We start from the raw sequence: 18,880 nt of genomic DNA, 5'->3' as shown, positions 1-18,880 counted from the left end.
ACGCACTAACATGTTTCTCTTGGAAAAGTGCTCTGGCCTATACTCGAGGGTTGAAGGAATGTCCACAATTTTGAGACGGTCGCAGAGCCACATATAAAGTAGGTGAGGGCTTCCTTTGAAATCCCTTCCCTCACCATTTTTTATGGCATCCAAACCTGAGAAGGTTTCAGCTAGAATCAGAGGTACGGGATTGGCTTTTCTAGAGAGCTGGGAAGCTATGTCTATGAAAGACTCAGGAATAGTTTGACCCTCGCTTTTGGAGGTCAGTATGTATTGGGCTAGGATCCCTAAACATAATCGATAGTCTCTAGTGGCTCTCCAAACTTCTGGTTTTACATTGATGGGATGACTACGAGAGTGGTATGGACTCAATAAGGGTACTAAATCCAATCTCCCGTTACGGACTAAGGCCTTGGCTTATTCCTTTGAAATGTTTAGGCCTGTGGCGAGATCACCAGAATATCCTGTCTTCAATGAAGGCCTGACTAGAGGACCTGAAGTAGATATCCCCATGATACCACAATAGTCTTCATGAGTAGGACACAAGTGCATATGCCCAATGTGGAAGACGTGAAGATAAGGATTCCAACGCTTAGCCATAGCGTGCAAAAGGTTCCAATCTATCTCAAACTCGTGGAAGTACAGAGCGCATCTTAACATGAATTTTGCAAAGTTGAATTTCTCTACGGTGTGCATTCCCGTGATGGTTGTTTTGACCAATTGGTCGATTGGGTTATTGCCTGCAGCCAGCATCCTGAGTTGACACAAGATAATGTTCAGTACATTTCCAAGGTCAATGTAAAGTTACTTTTCTTTTGAAAATCTTTGTTCTTATGGAAAACATTTTCTTGAAAACACCTTTCTTTTTTGAAAATTTGATTTTCATTTTGATTTAAATGGCCCGGCCTATCATGATCATTGGATCGAGATGGACTGGGTCATTATTGAATTTTTGCAAGAAATGGATTCTTTATTGGGTCGGTGTACCCATTTTAATTTCTGAAAACAAAATTTTTTCTCTTGAGGACAATCATACACTTTAATCTCATTATTCACATACATCAATCATCGGGTTTCATTTCAACAACCCGGGAACACCCGTGATAAGTTCGAGTCGTGACTTACAGGGAAAGCTTCTAGACTCTAAGCTTACTACTGCAATGCATTTTTATCTGGCCACTCTTGCCCAAACACACCTATATACCTCTCAAGCGTACTCAATCAGACGGTACGTGGTGACTTGGTTTGATATACCGTATAGGTGACAATCTAAAACTTCAATTCACTTCTCTGAAGCCAAAAACAGCCAGTTTGATCCCCAGATGAGAGGTGGAGCACGATGCTGAGCAAAGGCCCGCGCTTAAGTACCTCTCGTCTAGAATAGACGTAATCTATCCCCCTCGTACAGTAGGGTACAGCGGGGCAGGATCTTGCTTAGGCACTGGTTTTGACCAAGAAGTGCAATTGATGTGCTTAGATTATCTTTTATATACCTATGGGTACGAGTCAAGAGTTGTAACTTTCATAAATGGTTTTCGCATCCCGCGAGGGGACCGACCACGTACTAGTACTACGTTGGCAATCGGGACATGTGACCGTGCGGCTTACAATAGGACAAAGGCTCAGGTCGCTCCAACATGGGTGTATCAATATACCTTTCAGAATCACCTGATCAAACGGTATTGATTCCCCAGTTTTATATACCTTACGGTACGTGATTGGAGTTGTGGTTTTCATGAATGACGTCGCATCTCCGAGGAGACCGGGCCACGCACTAGTGCCACGTTGGCTATTAGGGACATGCAAGCGTGCAATTCAGTAAAGTAAACGTGCTAGTGGTGTGTGCAAATAGGATAGGGTGCGCCCGGGGCATTTTGCAAATGAGTAGGCCCGTTGGCCAGATCATAGCCTTTTAGATAATTTTTCCGTAAGAGTCGCACATTCATCATCAACCAATCAATTTTTTTCATCATTTTTTTTTAATTTTACGAATGAACTAATCATAAAAGGACTTCTCATTTTTTTATTTTTATTTTTTTATAGTCCAACCAATGATCACTTTGAATTTTCATTTTGATCAATCAAAAAGTGGCGAGCGGTACGCCCTGAGTTTGGAAAAGATGATCCGTTTGATCTTTTGAAGCTTTAAAACTTAAAATAAAAATAAATTCCAAAAGGAAAGTTTCCAAGACTGATGTAAGGAACAAGTTGACCAAAAAAAAAAAATTTTTTTTTTTTTTAATTTAATTAATTTTTTTTTTTTTAATAAAAATTTTTTTGTGCTCATTTTGAGGCACATTGCCTCTGGTTTTTGGCTTGGGCCAAATTTTTTTCCCCTTTTTTATGCTTTTCTTTCCTACTCATTTTGTATCGCGACGAGACGTCAAACGGAAATGATAGCGTAAACGATAGTAAATGAGCTCAAAAATCGATTCTGACTTGTCAAAATGTTGCTGACTTTGTCACATTTGGTAGAAAATTTTGTTCTACCCCAAATCGATATGCACTAATAGCTAATCGGAGATCGGACGAGAAAGTTATGATCATTTTAAGTTCGACTGTCCATTCGGCCAAAAAAGAAGAAAAACGACTTTTTTTTATTTTTTTTTTTATTTTTTATTTTTTTATTTTTTTTTATTTTTTTATACACATTTTGAGGCACATTGCCTCTGGTTTTTGGCTTGGGCCAAAAAAGAAAATTTTTTTTTTTCATTTGTTTGATGATACGCATGCTTAAAATGACATAATCGGAGAAATAAAGTGAAAATCGGATTTTTTGTTTTTTTTTTTTCAAGCGAGTAAATAAATAAAGGAAACCTACCTAAAAAATAAATACAACAAACACAACAAGTATTGTTAGCTTACAAAAATAAAAAAATAAAAATTGAAACCTTTCCTTTTTTTACCAAAATAACCGAGTTGACACGAGGGTGGAGCCTTTACTCCCCAGTGGAGTCGCCAAGCTGTAGACGCGGGATTTCGCCATTACGATGACCCTATATACGATGGTTTTGAGTCGCCACCATTCATTTTTGTAAGTGGGTGTGAATGGTCACCCGATATGCATTTTTTTATAGAAAATGTGACATTTTTTGTATTTGGTGACTCTCGATGGATAAAGATGAATCAACCCTTGAGATTCGGGTAAGCGACTCGGTTGGAGAAAAGGGAAGGTGTTAGGCACCCTTTTCTCCCCACTAGATAGTGGTAACCTCAACTCAACTCGGTCATTTTGATTTTTTTTTAAAAATGTGAAAAACGATGTGCCACGTGTTGTGCATTTGTACCCTAGATAGGGGTTCATTTTCGGCTTGATCATAGGGTCATTCCATTGATGGAAATGACCCTTATGGACCTTTAGCCTTGGGGTCCATTCATCCTAAAAAATAAAATGAAAGGGAGAGGGTAATAGAAGAGGGAGGAGGAGAGGGTGTAGAAGAGAGATGGGGAGGGATTGCCTTGAACCCACCTTGTATCTTGTTTCTTCTTTTCTTCTTCTTGCTTGAGTCTTCTTGAGTCCTTAGTATTTTAAACAAATACAACTCTTTTTTTTTTATTGAAGGAGTAGAGAAGAGATGATAAGGGAGATGAGTGTAGTATGTGATTTTTTGTTTATGAGACTTGGGGAGGGTTAGTGTGAGGGAATTGATGAGATTTTTCTTAGTGAGAGGGGTGATAGTTGTTAGTAGAGAGAGTTGGAGAGAATTTTGTAGTGAAGGTTGGGGGCCATTTTTGGGAAGAGGAGGAGGGTATTTATAGATGTTTAGGAGTTATTTTAGGGATATAATGGGGTGAAGTGAAGAAAATGGGTAGAATGGTTATGAGTTTGAGAGAGAAGTGGGTGTAATTTAGAGGAGATTGGAGGGTATTTAGGGAAGGGGGGTTAAATGGGTGAGTTTTGACCCAAATGGTTTGGATCCTACCCAACCCATTTGGGTGGAGTGTTTGGTGAGGTAAGTTTAAGATGGTGGTTGTGATTAAATGGTATTTGGTTTAAGAGAATGGAGGATTTAAAGAGGTGGTTGATGATATTTTGGGAGGGTGAAGGAGATGATGCCATGTGTTAAAGTGGGTGGAAATGAAGGGTTGGGATAGGTTGATGGGAGAGGTTGAGTGTTTGACTTGAGAGGATGGTGTAGGTTTAGGTTGTAGATGTAGGTTTTGTAGGGAATGATGAGGGTAGATTAGGGGAGGTATAGGTTAGGGGTGTGGGTAGATGTGTTTGATTTGAGAGAAAAGGTGATGGGTTGATGTGTGGGTAGATGGGATTTAAAGCAAATTAATGGGGTAGGTAGTTGGGTGAGGGAGGTGAGATGGGGTGATGACATGTGTCATCTTTTGATGATAAAAGAGTGATTGGTTGATGTGGGTTGTGGTTTATGGGTTAGGGTTGTGGGTTGGATAATGAATTGGATATGGTTAATGATTTGTGGGCTTTGTAGTGTTGGGCTTGGGTTTTAGAAATGGTTTTGGGTTTTAGGGATTGGTTGAGGGTTGTTTTGAAATGGATTTTGAGGGTATAGGTTGGTTTTAGATTTTAGGTGATGTGGGATTAATTTTAGGCTAGGGGTAAGATGAGAAATCGATTTAGGAAAGTGTTGAGGGCTTGTGGGCCTTAGGTGGGCCTATGGTTTTTACGGATACGGAGGCGGAGCGGTGGTAGTAGAGGAGGGGTAGGTATCCCAAGTCTCGCATTTTTAATTTTTTAATTTTTTTAGATTTTTGCAATCATTAGTTTGATCAAAAACGCCACGTGTTGACAAATCGGGCTTTTCAGGCCCGTTGGTGAAATTTATCAAAAATTTGGTGTTTTTAATTTTTGGAAGCGGAGCGGTGAATAATGGGAAAGCGTAAGGTAGGCCGAGTCCTTTTGGTGGCCTCCTATACCATTGAGAGGTCTTAGGGGCTTCGATTTGGTCAAAATGTCCCTTTTCAAAGACTTGGGCCCTTAAGGCCCGCTGGCCCATTTATTTGAAAAATCGATATTTTTGGGCCCTTTCGAGAAGTGGCCCGTTCAAATTGAGGTGTCTACAGTGGATACACTAATCCAGGGGCATTTGACCTCGAATACATCGATATTTTGGTCAGGTCTGATTTGGAAGGAAGAGAGGTTTGGGGTTGACTAGTTTGTCCTTGGGACAGTTGTAATTCCATTCTCTCTTACTTTCGATTGCTAGTTTGGTCCGTTTGGGGTGGTATGACTACGTTATCAACCTTGGTAAAATTTGGTAGCCTTATTGTTCCTTAAATTGGCCTATCTGACATCTTTTTGAGCCACACACTTTAATCGGTTGATGTCAACGCGATCATTGCTCCCCTTTATGTCCCAACTTATCTATTCCTAACATGTCACTACTTTTTCTTTTAACTGATTTAATAGTATATGTTGTTGTTTCTTATAAAAATTTTCCCTCTCTTGAGCAGGTATTTCTATAGTATCATTTCTTATGTATGGTTGTCTTCCCCGTGACTTTGCTAGTTTCATAATTGTTTGCCTCTTATTGGGTCTTAACTACCTTTCTTCTACTAGGCTTTGAGGTGATGATTGTACTATCCCTATTTCCTCTCGTAGTTCTCCCTATGGTAAGATATTTACTCCTTGTTCCTTTTGGGATTTATCCTTAAAATGGTGGTTAAGCCTTTCTTCTATCCTCTTTAATCTTTTTGTTAGTGACCCACCATGATCATTTGAGCTTTCAACATCTTCGATTGTTTCATTTTCATGCGAGCCTAACTCTAGGATAACTCAAAGATTGCTTCTATCAACTACTCTATCTTGGTAAGTTTACTAGACCTAAGTAGATCTCCTCCCTTAGTTTAACTCCTTGTCACGAGTCTAGTTGCATATCTATTTTCTTACATCTTTCTTAACCTGCAAGTTCATTAATCTTCTATATATCAGAAACAAGGCATTTCTCAAAACTACGCCAACATCATTCTTATGGAAGCATTAACTACTATTATAATAAGGAATTTAGTAATGAACACCATTTTCATTATTGATAGAATGAACCTAAAATCTTATCTTAGGCTTACTAGGCTCTACAAACTTCTAGACACAGAAGAGTTCGCAATCCCAATACGAAACTACTAATCAGCTCAGATATTGGATTCCTATTGACATTCTATGATTATTGCTCTAATATCTGTGGTATTAGCCAACTCCTCAAAACATAGTAGATTTGTATCCCACATGGATCTAATGTTATGCCATGATACCATCTATTGCGCCCTGTCAAACATTAACACAAATCCCAATGTCAAATCCCAAGGTACTATGTTGCGCCTTGAAATTTTGACATGGTTTCCTCTATTTATTTTAGTGTTCCAAGGCACTCGAAAAACTTGATTGAAAATAAACATAATATCCTTAATGGAAATATCAAACATGAAAATAACAGCGTAAGACTAAATACATCGAACACATAAGTAGATCAACATGTAGAAGTTTAATAATATACAAGATTACAAAAAAAATACCCTCACTCTTACATGAACCTAACACTCATCCCAAAATTTATATACATTCTGGACGAAACTGACAATACTAATGGGTGTAGCCCTAGTGCTAACTAGGTGACAGACTCTGGTCGTAGATTTGACCTACTAAATGCCCTTGACTCACTGGCTCTGCACTCGCCTCGGTAACTACAAGTTTTGAAGCGAAAAAAAATAGGAAGGAAAAGGTGAGTAACAATAGTTACCCATTAAGTTCACAACCAATTCTTACTAATAACCTCTCATAAACATGATCGAGTAAGCATATTGAACATTTTAATATATGTGACGTTTTACAAAGTAAATTACGATTAACATGTACATATAGCTAGGGATGAGAACTAAACATTTTAAAAGATTCACATTGCATCAATTATCAATACTCACTATACATTTTTCATTTTTATACAGATCTAATGGACAACATTGAAATAATAGACATGTTTTTCATTTTATAAATCAAAATAAAATAATAGATACATAATACACAATAGTGGAGAAGTATAATTAAAGAGTTAGGATTCACGACTGAATCGCTCCCAGTCGGGATATGATATTTCATAATAAAGTGTTAGTTATTATTTTTGTAGTTGGTTACTGTTTACCACACTTGTAAGACCATTTATCCGACTCAGGTTAGTCGTTTGATGTGATCGTAAGTAATGGATCTCTTTTCGATGTGTTAGAACGTTTGGCTACTCTAAATTGTTAGTCATCACTGACTAATTATCTTCATCTATGCCTATCAAGCATGCATGTGATTCCAAAAAATATAACCCAATTCGTGCATGTGATTCCAAAAATACATTACAAGTTTACTAGTAAAGATATAAAGAAATGATCCCGGATTTCAGTTGTGACTCTACTCTCATACGCGTCTCATACCACGTGGAGCTTGGATGTCCCTACCGTACATCCCAAAATAGTACATCACCCCAGACGATACGACGCACTATCCCTTCAAGCATTTACAAACTCTTTAATAGCTCACAAAATAATTATATATATATATATATATCATTTTTCTTTGAAAAAAAAAAAAAATTAACATTGCAAGGTTGAGATTGGATATCCAATTTCCTACCATAAAAGAAATATAAACTGCACTTCGCATTACAGAAAGTAAATGAACATGCAACTAATATCATTATCCTTAGATATTCGTTCACCAACCTACATACAACACAACAATGTAAAATGCAAACATCACCCCTCGGACGTGACTCTTACATTTTACTGTTTCATCCATTTTTTCATTTTTCTAGCATTTTCACTTTTCGTTTTTTCGAACGCAACATTCCTTTTACAAAATTTCAAATTCATTTTGATCGCTCAATCAAAAAATTATCAAAATTTAGTAAAAATGGGGTCTTAATAAATGCGCAAATTCAAACTATCAAAATTAGAAAAATTTGTTAAAATTTAGCTAAGTATTGAAAACGCGATTTTTCAAAATTCTTTAAATTGAAAATGAGTTTTTGGAAATGAAAGCCTTGAATATAAGATTCGGCATCATATAATTTTTATAGCTTAATTTAAAGTAATGCAAAAGATATTCACTTTTTGAAAATCTGACGAAAACGTCGAAATTTATATTTTGTTATTGAAACCAAAAATTTGATTTTGATCATTTGCGATTTGGATTTTGAAACCATTCCCATTGTTCTGAAATGCGGGGTAAAAATTATATGATTTTAATGAAATGGTAAAAAACACATATAAGTGAAGAGGAGTTCAAAGCAAAACAAAAAATAGTTTCTGTCAACATTTTCCAAAAATTGATAAGACTGGTTTTTTGGACCGGTGATATAGACCGATAGGATCAGTTTTTAGACTAGCAGCTACTTGCAAACCGCACGAAATTTCTGGTTTTTCGTCAAATTCTTCGGGTTTTTCGCTTGTTCTTCGATTTTACAAACCCACCCATTTATAATTGTTAAAATAAAATCAAAACACATCAAACATGAGTCTTGGCGTGAATTTGAAATAAACGAAGCGACATTCCATGATTTAAAAACATATAAGTTTTGTTAAAATTCTAAATGTAAGTTTTTAAAATCTACGATTACTGTTAAGAATTGAGAGTTCCTTACTAAATTTGTAGTTGTCAGACACGATGAACTAACTCAAAAATCAAAGCGAGAAACTGGAGGTTGAATGGGTTTGGTTGTGAACTAACGATGGTTTTGTGAAGCTTCTCGATGATGTCAGTCTCCTTTTCCCTTCTATGATAAAAGATGGATATAACTCTAACTTGATAAAATCCTCAAATAGAATGTGTTGAAATCCATTTGAACTATGCGACTGGTTTTTTTATGGAGAATGGGGAAAAAGAACGGAAATGGACAATCAACGTTGGTGAGATTGTAAATCTTATCGAAGTCGACAACTTTTCCTTCTTCGTCGAGGTTCAATGGATCTTGATGAGAATGAGTCAAAACCCTTGGATTGGGAATGGGTTGGTTCTTTATGAGTTGAAGAGGAGATAATGAAATAAAAGAAAGAGTTGATTATTTTAAAAAAAAGTTGGAGGGGTATTTTGGTAATTTTCCTTTGTTTATATATTATTGGCAGTAACTTGACTATTCGGACTCGGAAAATGACAATTAAGTATTTCATTTTGAATAATTTTTCGTTGCGGATCTAATGGTACGATCGAATTTTTCTGATTTTCGCTCTAACAGAAATTCTCCATTTTTAAGTCCTACCTGATATGAAGTTCGAAGCTGTTACAACTTTTTCATCCGAACTCGAATTCGAGTGTGCTTACAGGCTGAAGTATGTTTTTTGACTATTTTGAATCCAATGGCAGAGTCAGTTTTTGTTAGAAATAAACACAACCAAATCCAAGTATTTTACCCTAAGTCCCACTCTTAGAATTTTATCAAAATATCACTATTTATTTCCTCGAGATGACATCTACAGGGAAAATCTAAGTCTGAGGCCTCCTCTTTGTCGAACCATTTTGTGTCGAATTTCGTTGTGCGAATATGACATCTGGAATGATTTTTCTAAGACTTATTTAATGATACTACCAATTATCTAGAACTCCCACTCACATCTTTTGTAATCCCACCTATTTTTATTTCTTCATTAATTTTTTAAATGCATTTCTTCTTCTAACACTTCTTTCGAAGACATTTTATTCCAAACTTATTTTCAAATAAACTTTCCAATCTTTTGGCCAGACAGATTTGTTGCGACATTTTTCTCAGATATGTAGTTTTACAGATGGGTTGCACAGAATTGGACCAAGTTGCGCCCCTAATTGAAGTGATGGAAAAGTAAGGAAAAAAAAAACAAAACGTGTCCAAAATCTAGCACAAAAATTGCATATCTCCATCTATGACAAAAAAATAATAGATATTATGAGAGAGAGAGAGGCCCATCAAATTATGTGTTGTTCTTCTTCTTAAATTGCAAAAAATGAAAAAGACGAGAGTGAATGGTAAAATCATAAAAATCACAACCAAGAAAATAATAATTTAGGATTTTTGGCGTTCAAATTAGTTGTTAGAGAGTGTTCCCTGAACTATAAGATTAACGCTTAATCATTTGATATTTTATTAAGACCACCTTCATTCATCATTTTTCTTTTAGAACTCCTTAAATAATTATTGATATTTGAACTCCAATCTTTCACGGCGTTACGACTTACGACTCATTTAATTATCGGATTAGACAGATAGACATGCTTATGACCAAAAGTCATTAGCTTTGTGTCCGTGTTCATAATGAACATGTTAAGACTGATACCCCTACTCGAGACTTCAGCTTCCTTTGGGCACCATCTTGCTAATCCTCTGTAAGTTTTACTTGCTTTTTTTATATATATAATATATACATATAATGCTGAAGAGTAAAAGATCTTTCCAATCCGTGTATAATCCAAATGGTGTATGGATACCTTGCCAGAAAGATTGCGCTGCTCCAACGCTCCACAATCTCTCAATCTCTCTCTGCTTTCACAGACATCTCCCATCTAAAACGAACCCATGCCCTCATCATCACCTCCGGATTCTCAAAAGACATCTTTGTCATTTCTAGACTCCTAGTTTTTGCCGCAATTTCCGACTATGCTGATCTCAACTACGCCAAAACTCTCTTTGAAAATGTTCAACATCCTACCCTCTTCATGTACAACACCGTGATCCGAGCTTTCTCTCAAAGCAACCAACCTCTCGATTCCATCGAATTCTATGTTGAGATGCTTCGTTCTGGAGTCTCACCGGATAATTTTACCTACCCTTTTTTAATTAGATCGTGTTCCGTCTCCACACTATTTGTTCTTGGACGACAATTTCAATCCCATGTTTTAAAATTCGGGTTAGATTCCGATGTATTCATCGTTAACAATACAATTAGCATGTACTCCAATTGCGGACGCTTAAATGATGCTCGTCGCTTATTCCATGAATCCTTATGTGTAGTGGATGTGGTTTCATGGACTGCATTAGTTACTGGGTACTCGAATTCTGGTGAGATAGATGTGGCGCGTCAATTTTTCGATCTCATGCCATGTAGAAATATTGTCAGTTGGAATGCTATGATAGCTGGTTACGCACAATGCAGGAAGATTGATATTGCGCGAAAATTGTTTGATGAAATGCCCCAAAGAAATGTGGCCTCATGGAGCACAATGATTTCAGGGTACTCGCAGTGTGGCATGTGTCAAGAGGCTGTGGGCCTCTTTCAAGAGATGATTAAGTTACAAATCGCCGCGAATGAGGCTGCATTGGTTAGTTTAGTATCAGCTTGTGCGCAGCAAAGAGAGTTGGAGCAAGGCGTGTGGTTGCATGGTTATATAGAAGAACATAAGTTCGAGGTTAATGTAACATTAGGGACAGCTCTTGTTGACATGTATGGTAAGTGTGGGGATGCTAAGAAAGCTCTAAACGTCTTTAATGAAATGCCGGTAAAGAATGTAATGTCATGGAACTCCATGATAGCTGGTTTGGCCTTGAATGGACGTGGAAAGCAAGCATTATCACTCTTCTTGAGAATGCTCAAAATTGGTCCTACTCCGAACGATATCACCTTCATTCCTGTGTTAAGTGGGTGTAGTCACTCGGGCTTGGTCAAAGAAGGCAGATGGGTTTTCGATATAATGACTAGAGTATACCATATTAAACCTCAGTTAGAACACTACGGTTGCATCGTCGATTTACTTGGTCGGGCAGGGCTTATAAAGGAAGCTTTGGATTTTGTGGAGGGAATGCCACTGGAGCCTCATCCCGGCTTATGGGGTGCCCTTGTTGGTGCATGTAGGATTCATGGAGATATTAAGCTTGGTGAAGAACTGGGGAAGCACCTCATTAAGTTGGAGCCGCATCATAGTGGGAGATATGTCTTATTGTCTAATATTCTTGCAAGTGCTAAGAGATGGGATGATGTAGCCATGGTGAGGAACTTGTTGAAAGAGAGGAAGGTGTTTAAGACATCAGGGAATAGCATAGTTGAAACCTAAAATACATGTGAGATACTTCCATAACATTAATTATTTTTCAAATATCTCCAGTGGTCCTACTGGGTTTTACCTACCCAGAATCTGATAAGGTTGCCAATGGGTTGGAAAAGACTTGTTTGAATCCAACTTAGGTTTTAGATTCTAATAAGGACCCAATCCGATAAAAATTCAATCTGATAATCTGTTTGATTGATTTTTGAATTTTGATAATACGTGAAAATATATATAAAGTACTACATTATGTGTTTTAGATCCATGAATGGTGTGTATCAAAATATTACATATCAAATTGGCTTTGATAAGGAGGTACCTGGGCAGTGCCTTGTGCATCCATAAGAATCTTCACTTTAAGGGAAAATTATGATGACTTAATGACCTAGTTTGAAAACTTTTTCTTTTTAAATGCTTCCCCACCTTAACAAAAGTTTTAAAGTAGCGAAAATATGTTTTCTCAAAAGTTGTGTGCTTATTAAGATTATCCCACTACAATTTTGATTAGAGCACACTTTTTAATCAGAGTGTCTATTTTGTCTATTTTGCTATTATTACATATGCATTTGAGATATTTCACGAAGATTCATCTACTAGAGAGCTTTTCGCTTTAAAAATCTGTAAGCGACTAGTTCGTTGCTTTAAAAATTAACAAGCTATAAGCTTGTAGTTAGCTAATAGATCTTTTTAAGTGACAAACTCACCATTGGATGGATCATCACAGAATACCCAAAATGCCTATGCAATAATAGTGAAACATACATTTTGATTAAAGTTATACCCCTAATAAGATTATTTAACTCTAATCTTAATCAGAGTGTAACTTTTGATCCGTGTGTTCATTTCGATATTATTGTACATATGGATTTTGTGAAGATTTATCTAGAGAGCTCATTGCTTTAAAAATTAATAAAACATGAGCTCATCGCTTTAAAAAATTAGGAAGAGATGAACTTGCTACTAAATAGATCTTCATGAAATACTTGAATGTATAATATTAGAAAAATGGATGATGAGATAAAACATTACACTCTGAATAAGACTAGTGTTGGATAATCTTAATTAGAGCTTAAGTTTTGATCCTAGTATTCTTCTTGTTGATACTTCCTCAGGCGACGAGCACACCACTAGGTAAATTTAGGGCTGTCAATAGATCAGATCATCTTCGAAATCTGATCTAGTCTGATATGATAACTTCAGGTTTGGATCGATGTTTTGGATTTTGATAAGGATCCAATCAGATAAGTTTTGATCCGATATCTTATTGGATCGAATATGGATCAATCATGTCCCGATCCAATAATATTTTAGAATGAATATAAATTATATTATATATTTGTTGAGATGTGTGAGGTTTATTTAGATTTTATATATAAAATCGGGTTTGGCTCAATCTGGTTGTTAATGGATCAGGTCTGGATTTTATTATTGAGTTCTGATAAAAAATTCGATCGGATAAGGTCAAATCCGAGCCTTATTGGATCAGTATGAAATCGACCCTAATCCGATCCAGACCTGATCAATTGATAGTAATGTAGATAGACTTACCAACACTTATCTCAATGCCTATGACCGAGTTAAGATGCGTTGAAGAAAGAAATCAACAACATTAACTGAGTCAAATTAATCAAAATTGAGTAAATTTAGTTCGATTGAGTCAACTCAATCCCTTCTTTGATCAGTCCACAAGATCTAGTCCAATTTCTCTTAGAGCTCTTTCTTTTATTGAGTTTCTATTTGTTAAGTTGCTTAAGTAGCTCTAGTTAGTTTCTATTTCAATTTAGAAAGTTTCTTTTTCTAATTTGTTTTTATTTTGTTTTATGTTTAAAATTCGTTTTTATTTTTTAGGTTATAATTAGAAGTATTTTCTAGTGTCCAAATTAAGTTTTTAATCTTTACTGAAATGTCCCACCTAACCACACATGAAACATGTTGGCGGTCCCGCCTGTATAGGACTTGGGGAAGCAAACGGTTGGTAAACTGGAGCTTGCGGTCTTTGAATTTGGCTTGTTGGTCCCCTTTGGCCTTGATAGCCTCACTAGAGCCCCAACTGCTATATAACTCGATGAGAGAAGAACTTTGTAACTCGATGGTGAAGGAATTTTTCTCTGCAGACATGCTAACCAAGAGGTACTCGGCCTCGAATACATTGGCCTCTTTGTTGGATCTAATCTGGGAGGAAAAGAGGTCTGGAATCGACTGATCTGCCCACTAGAAGTTTGTAACACCATATCTTCTTATTCAACTTTCTGAGCTCAACACATTGTATCTATGTAATTGGTAATCTCAATCACTGACATTTTGGCCCTTAGATAGGGTAGCAATCCTCTGAAAAATCTACGGATTTTCTACAGATCTGTTGGCATGAACTAAAGCCTATATCGTAACAACCGAGTGAACTTTAACTCACAATCGGTAACTAACAGGTTACCCTGCACCAATCTCGAAAACTCCTGGTGCTTGATTTCTCGAGCAGACTTGGATATAAATCTATTGAGAAACATCTTCTCAAAGTCTACCCATTTGAACGACCCATTTCCTAATACATTCATCTTGAAACGCCACCAATAACTAATATCCCCGTCTAATTGAAATGTCGTCATTATCACTCATTGATCTCTCAGGCACTGCATGGCACTCAAAATCTTTCGGGTCTTTAATACCTACTCTTCGACTTCAATTGAATCGAAAGAACCCATAAATCTTGGCAGACGTAGCTGTTGGAAATTCTGTTACCACATCCCCAGATCTACCTGTCATTGGGCTGGGGAATTTTCTCATCCCTCAAAAACACAGCTTGTAACTAGGGTTCTTGGGGTGCAATAAGATCGACCCCTGTAAAAAAAACTTGGTGTTCCCTCAACTCCACCATCTCCTTGACTATCCTGGCCTGTGACTCGAGTATCTCTTTTTTGGACGTGGTCTGAGACTCAGTTATCTGTCCCCATGAATGACATCAATTGTGTTATCGGGTTAATGGTCTAATCCGAAGTTTGTCCCGTCTCTAATTGCATTTCTACCTTTTCCTTAGCCTTTACCTCGTCCACTCGTCTCGCCTTTATTTATCAGCAACAAGGCACATGTTAAAATAAGGTCAATAATCATTCTTATGGAAATATTAATTACTACCTCAACCCAAAATTTAGTAATGTACACCATTTATATTACTAACAGATTGAACATAAAATCTTGTCTTAGGCATAGTAGGCTCTACGGATTTCTAGACATAGAAGAACTCATAATCCCAATATAAAATTACTAGTGAGCTCGAATATCAGATTTTCTGGTATCACTCTATGATATCAACTATGTCTATGTAACAGAATTATCTATCTCATATAGACCTAATATTAAGCTCTGATACCACTCTGTGGTTCCCCGGAAACACTAACACAAATCCTCATGTCGAATCTCAAGGTATTAAGTGGTGTCTCGAAACTTCGACATGGTTTCTTCTATTTATGTTAGCATTCCAAGGCACTCAAATACTTTTTCGACTTGTCAAGATGTTCGACTACTATAGAATGTAAGTGATCACTGACTAGCTATCTTCATCTATACTTATTAGACGTGTATGTGATTCCCATTATACATCCACATTCATATATGACCACCTTTACATTACAAGTTTACTAAAAAAGAAAGAAATGAATAAATCCAGATTCTAGTTTTGACTATACTCTCATACGCGTCCCGTACCACGTATGAGTTTTGTTGTCCCCACCATACATCCCGGAATAATATATCACTCCGAATGATATGATAGACTATACATTCAAGTATTCACAAACTCTTTAATAGTTCACAAAATAACTACATGTATATATATATATATATATATATCATTTTTCTTTGAAAACAAATAAGAAATTAACATTACAGAATTGAGAAGGGATATCCAATTTCCTACCATGAAACTATGACTACCTGATTTAATTTAAATAACAGTACAGAAATTAGACCAACACTTCACGCTAACAGAAAATACATAAACATGCGACAGAAAATAAATTACCCCTGGATATCCATTCATCAATCCACACATAATACAATAATGTAAAATGCAGACATCACCTTTTGGATGTGATTCTAACATTTGACCATTCCATCATTTTTCCCCCTTTTTCCAATATTGGTACTTTTCAACTTTTTGAACACAAATTCCTTTTTCGATATTTCTTAACTCTATATACATTCATTAAATATTAAATCATCTTTCAAATTGTGAAATTCATTTTGATCATTCAAACTAAAAAATACCAAAATTTTAGTCAAAACGGGGTTCTTGCAGAGGCACGAAATCATCTGCCAAAACTGAGTCTGGAGGTGTCACCACTAGTGATACCTACAACAATGGACAAATTGTCCAAAAACTGGATTTTCATCCAATTTTTTCAATTTTTCGCCGATTTTTCAATACACCATCCCCATCCACTTATCAATTATTAAAAACACAATTAAAACATGTCAAACTATGTTTCACATGAATTTGAAATCAAAAAAGAAAAATCTACGTTTTGAAAAACACATCACAAGTTTGGTAAAAATCTTAAATACAATTTTTGAAATCTACATTACCAATAAGAATTATAAGTCCCCTACCAAATTCGTAATTTTTGAAATTGAAGGAATAACATGACAATCGAGGTGAATCAGTGTGGGAATTGAGATGAATGGCATGGAAGATGAGGTTGGATGTGGCTAATATGCAAAAAGGTCTGGTGGTTTGCGAAGATCTTGATGATGACATTCTCTTTTCCTTCTTCGAAGGAGAATAATCGAACTTTAAATAAATGAAATCTCGAGTGGAACACATTGAAACCCACTCAAGGGTATGGCTAGTTTTTTTTTATAGAAAATGGAGAAAGAGAAAGGAAAGTAAGAATCGGAAACAATGAAGTTGTATAGCTTGCCAATGCCAACAACTTTATCTTCTTTGTCAATGATCAACGAGATTTCGATCGCAACAAATCTCGAGGCAAAGAGGGTTGAAACCCTTGGATTCCAAATCATCTCTGTCAGCTGGGTTTTGTTTGGAGAAGATAATGAGTTAAAAAGAATTATAAATTCTTTACATAAGGGATTTGAAGGACAAACTTGGTATTTTCTAATTTATTCAATTTTGGCGATAGATCGACTTCCCGAGCTTGAAAATTGATGAGTGAATACTCTATTCTTTATGATGTTTTGTCACATACCTGATGGTGCAATCAAATTTTACAAATTCTTAATTTAAAAAAAATTTACCTTTTTAGGCTTCGTTTGACATGAAAATCGAGGATTTCGTCATTTTTCTATTCGAACTCGAATTTGAGCATGCTTATAAGCTAAAGTATGTTTTTCTATTATTTAAAATCCAATGGTGAAGTTATATTTCATTAGAAGTGATTAAAAAAATCTAAAACTTTTACCCTATGTCCCCCACCTTTAGAATTTTCTTAAAATTTCCTTATTTAATTTTCCTCAAGATATGAATTAAAACTCAGGGTATTACAAAGACAAACCGAAGCATGTGTAATTTCTACATCGAGTGTGTCAAATAAAAGAGAGATTAATTTACAAAGATTGAAAAAGAATTAGAGGGAATTGGAAGAGGGCCTCTCATAAGCTTTTGGCTTCTTCATATATTTGGCACTCATCATTATCGATACCTGTGCATGGTTTTTAAACTTGTCTGAAACCGAGACGTATTACCCCAGTTAACTCGGTATCGGAGTTGAACGAGACCAACTCACAATGTCATTTTTTGATCGAGATTTAGGACTCATGTTCAATTTTTTGATTTATTTCACGAAACATCTCAAATGTGTCGGAAAACTCATCCAAGATGACTCGGTATCGGACCTGGATGAGACAAGATGCAAAATCGACTTTTAAAACCATGTGCCTGTGTCAAGCCAAAGAAGGGTCGTTCGCTAGTTTTTCCACACTTAGTTTATCAAAATCTTTAATATGCGAATAGGAGTACCAATAACAGTACTAGCACCCCAAGACAAGATGATCCAACTTTTAGAATTTAAGGGTGTATTATATTTTACAGAATGTGCCCCAGGTTTATGGAAACCAATACCAGAGTATTTTGAGGAGCACAGAAGTCCTCATGGTTATGAACGCCCAAGATAAAAATTTAATGAAGCTAGAGCAAGAAAGCTAGATCTTCTAGTCCAGATTTTAAAGACACATCCTTCTTGGATGATGTAAAACCATGTCCCTTATAAAAGGCATTTACAAAAAATTTTAAGGGGATAGGTAAGTTGTATAGTGGATAGAAGATGTTAGAGCAACGACTCAATACAACTGAACAACATGAGAGAGTATGAGAATTCAAGACAAGCACTACTAGAGGCATATCTCAAAGGGATTAGATGCTTGACTAGACATTTTAGGAGTTTATTTTTAGTAGTATTTTCTTTGTTAAATAATTATTTTTATTTTATGTAATATCCCGAATTTTCAACTCGTATCTCAAAGAAATCAAATGGTGAAATTTTGAGAAAAATTTCGAAAGAGGGTTTACTGGGTAACCATTGTTACTCACCCTTTCCTTCCTATTTTTTTAGTTTCAGATCTTATAGTTATCGAGGTAATTGCGGAGTCGACTAGTGAGGAGTATATGGTTGGTTAGATCGACGATCAGAGTCTATTGCATGGTGAGCACTAGGGCTGCAACCTTTAGTATTGTCAGTTTCGTCTAGGATGTATATAGATTTTGGAGTTGAGTGTTAGGTTTATGTTAGAGTGAGAGTACTTTTTGTAATCCTGTATATGGTTAAACTTCCGTACTCTGATCTACTCACGTGTTAGATACATTTAGCCTTCCGTTGTTATCTCATATTTGCATTTTCTTATATACAAGATTTGTTGTATAGTAAATTATCAGGTCTTCGAGTTCCGTGGAACGCTAACATAAATAGAGGGGACCAT

General features: G+C 36.1%; 1 pseudogene; it reads left to right on the top strand.

Annotated features, from left to right (window-relative positions):
• Positions 1-10,186: 10,186 nt before the first annotated feature.
• On the top strand, positions 10,187-12,215 carry LOC147391188 (pentatricopeptide repeat-containing protein At3g29230 pseudogene; annotated as a pseudogene).
• Positions 12,216-18,880: the final 6,665 nt, after the last annotated feature.

The sequence above is a fragment of the Akebia trifoliata genome, chromosome 11, assembly GCF_017979445.1.
Source record: "Akebia trifoliata isolate Shusen 1 chromosome 11, ASM1797944v1, whole genome shotgun sequence".
In the NCBI taxonomy this organism is placed as follows: Eukaryota; Viridiplantae; Streptophyta; class Magnoliopsida; order Ranunculales; family Lardizabalaceae; genus Akebia; species Akebia trifoliata.
The sequence above is the reverse complement of the archived record's forward strand: the minus strand, read 5'-3'. Positions and strand labels throughout refer to the sequence as shown.